The sequence below is a fragment of the Neophocaena asiaeorientalis genome, unplaced genomic scaffold (assembly GCF_003031525.2).
Source record: "Neophocaena asiaeorientalis asiaeorientalis breed wild unplaced genomic scaffold, Neophocaena_asiaeorientalis_V1.1 scaffold364, whole genome shotgun sequence".
NCBI classification, from domain to species: domain Eukaryota; kingdom Metazoa; phylum Chordata; class Mammalia; order Artiodactyla; family Phocoenidae; genus Neophocaena; species Neophocaena asiaeorientalis.
This window is the reverse complement of record NW_020172457.1, coordinates 4,295,489-4,299,078: the sequence shown is the minus strand read 5'-3', so window position 1 is coordinate 4,299,078 and position 3,590 is coordinate 4,295,489. Positions and strand designations below refer to the sequence as shown.

At 49.2% G+C, this 3,590-nt stretch overlaps 1 pseudogene; it reads left to right on the top strand.

Moving 5' to 3' along the window:
- The first annotated feature begins 633 nt into the window (after positions 1 to 633).
- On the top strand, positions 634 to 2,494 carry LOC112394981 (cleavage stimulation factor subunit 1-like; annotated as a pseudogene).
- The last annotated feature ends 1,096 nt before the right edge of the window (positions 2,495 to 3,590 follow it).

Here is a 3,590-nt window from a genome sequence, read left to right as displayed (position 1 = left end):
AAAAAAAAAAAGAGAGGAAATTCTATGTTTTCTAGGTCTGCTGTAACAAAGTATCACAAACTGGGTGGCTTCAAACAGTAGAAATTTCGTGTCTCACAGTTCTGGAGACCAGAAGTCTGAAATCAAGGTGTTAGTAGGTTGGTTCCTCCTTAGGGGCTCAGAGGAAGAATCTGTTCCTCTAGTCATTGGATTAGGGCAACCCTAATGACCTCATCTTAACTAGATCTCATCTGCAAAGACCCTATTTCCAAATAAGGTCATAGTCACAGGTACTGGGGGTTAGGACTTGAATATATCCTTTTCGGGGGACACAATTCAACCCCTAACAGTATCTAATGTCACCTTCATCATCAGCATCATCATTGTCATTATCATCACGAAAAACTCAGGGTTAAAAAACAAACACCACGGCTTGAGTCACGCCCCAGCGGAGACGGTGCGCAGGCGCACTTGCTCCGTAAGGCCCCGGAAGTGGTGGCGCCAACCTGCCGCCAGACCCGCGGTGCTCTCCGGATCTGACATTTGTCCGTGAGGCAGCAGTTCCTTGGCGTCAGGGTTGTCGCGTAGGAGATAAAGTCGGAGGAATCTCTAGAACGCGCCCTTGGCAGGGAAATTATCTTCCTCTTCTCCCCGATGCACAGAACCAAAGTGGGCTTGAAGGATCGCCAGCAGCTCTACAAGCTGATCGTTAGCCAGCTGCTCTATGACGGCTACATCAACACTGCTAATGGCCTTATCAATGAAATCAAGCCTCAGTCTGTCTGTGCACCCTCAGAGCAGCTCCTGCATTCATCAAACTAGAAATGAAACGACTGTGTGCATGGAGAAAGGTCCAGAAGAATTCATACCACCATGTTAACAGTGTCTCTAGGTGATATAATACAAGGAATGGAAAACGATGATAGTGCAGCTCACTATGCAGTCGGTCCGTCAGATACAGTTGCCCCTGGCACAGGAATTTACCTGGAGTTTGATACAGATGTCCAGATTATGTCCCCAGAGGCTTCAGAGTACGAAACATGCTATGTCACATCCCGTAAAGGACCATGTCGTGTAGCTACCTATAATAGAGATGGGCAATTAATAGCTACTGGGTCTGCCGATGCTTCCATAAAAATACTTGACACAGAAGGAATGTTGGCCAAAAGTGCCATGCCAATAGAGGGCATGATGAACGAGACTGCACAGCAGAACATGGAAAACCACCCAGTGATTCCAACTCTTTACGACCACGTGGATGAATTCACGTGTCTCGCGTTCCACCCAACAGAACAGATCCTCGCCTCTGGTTAAAGGGATTATACTCTTAAAGTATTTGATTATTCCAAACCAGTTGCAAAAAGAGCCTTCAGATATTCAGGAGGCTGAAACGTTATGCTCCATCTCCTTCCATCCTTCTAGAGACTTTACTTGTTGGGGCTCAGCAGCCTACTCCTCGACTTTATGATATCAACACATTTCAGTGCTTTGTCTCTTGCAGTCCTCAAGATCAATGCACTGATGCCATATGTTCCGTTAATTGCAATCCTAGTGCCGATATGTATGTGACTGGTGGCAAGGACGGCTGCATCCAATTATGGGATGGTGTTTCAAATCGATGCATCACAACTTTTGAGAAAGCACACGGTGATGCTGAAGTTTGTTTTGCCATTTTTTCCAGAAATTCAAAATACATTCTGTCAAGTGAAGAAGACTGTAGCTAAACTTTGAGAAATATCAACAGGGCGAACCCTGGTCAGATACACAGGTGCTGGCTTGAGCAGACAGCAGGTGCATCGGATGTAGTCCGTCTTCAACCACACGGAGGACTGCGTGCTGCTGCCTGACTAGAGGACCATCAGCCTCTGCTGCTGGGACTCAAGAATGGCCGAGCGGGCTTCCCTGGTGGCGCAGTGGTTGAGAGTCCGCCTGCCGATGCAGGGGACGCAGGTTCGTGCCCCGGTCCGGGAGGATCCCACATGCCGCGGAGCGGCTGGGCCCGTGAGCCATGGCCGCTGAGCCTGCGCGTCTGGAGCCTGTGCTCCGCAGCGGGAGAGGCCACAACAGTGAAAGGCCGGCGTACCACAAAAAAAAAAAAAGGAATGGCTGAGCGCCGGAACCTGCTCTCCCTGGGCCACAACAACATCGTGCATTGTATCATGCACTCGCCCACCAACCCCGGCTTTGTGACCTGCAGCAACGACTTCGGGGCGCGGTTTCGGTACGAGAGGTCGACCACGGACTAGAGCCGCCTGCGTTAAACAGGGCTCTCTTCTCGAGGACTCTGCCCCTCCTTCCCCTTGTGTCCCATCACCAGCTTCAGTAGTAAGTCGTTGTACCATCTTTGGCAGTTGTGCTGCCACCTCTACGTCCTTCTGGGATTTGTACGAGCCTTTTTTTACCTTGATGGAGAATCTTGGTGGAAAAAGTTGGAAACACAGATCTGTGCGGTTGTTCTGCACCCACTGATAATTACATGGTGATTTTCATCGTTTTTGTAAATACAGGACTTGCTATTTCTCTTGATCATTTGAAGAAGGCTAGAGTATTAAAGTGCTTTCTAGATCTCAAATGGATCTGTCATAAAAAAAAAAAACCGACCAAAATGCATTATTAGCAAACTGGATATGCCTGTTTTTGTGTGGGTGGTAGTCTGCTGTGACATGACAAAGGCAGTGACAGATTTGCAGGAACCTGGGAGAGACAAGACTTAGGTCCCGCTTGGTGCTTCCCAAACAGCAGTGAACACATGAACCACCTGGGGCTTGTGAAAATGCAGACCCTTGTCAGTAGGCCTGGGGCAGCCCTATATTCTGCATTTCTGTCAAACTTCCAGGTAACGCCTCTACTGCTGGTCCATGGACTACGCTGTGAGTAGCAAGGGTCTGATGGATTGCTACCATACAGGCCTCTGCTCTGCCTAAGGCCCAAGCGTTGGTCACCTTTGAAGAACCTCGCCCTCTTTCTCCCATGACCGTCATGATTTCAAGAGCCAGCCTGGAAGGCTTCACACGTGTCACTTCCCACTTAGGTGGTCCCAGCTGTGATGTCTCTCCCTTCCTAACCCGTTCCTCACATGGCATGCTGTCTTTCCTTAGCCTCACATTAGTATTCTAGTGGACAGCCTCACTGACGGTGGAATGCACTGGGGGAGCCCAGAGGAAACTTTGCTGAAAGGAGGCCTGTAAACACCGCAGAGCACAAAACACATTCAGCCCAAAGACCCCCATTCCTGGACCCCATCCAGACTCGTCCCTTTATTATTTTTGTTCTCCTTCCTCTTTTACTAGACCTTGCCTGAAAACAGCCTGGGTGTTGCTAAGGTAACGCCGTAGAGCCTCCCCCCAATACATCATTGTTTAATTCCAGCAGCAACAGCCCAAGGAATTTGCTATTTGTTTAAGAGATGAAAGCCACAAACTTCCACACATTCTTCTCCAGTTTCACTCCCCTCGAACTGTATGGCCCAGTTGGAGCGGAGCACATTGGGTGGAGTGGACTCAGGGGACCCAACAAAATAATGGGTGCTTGAGAATGGTCCTCATCACCCAAACAGAGAGAAAGAGAGAGCTGGGATTTCTCTTGACGGGGCACCAGGGGCGATAACTGTC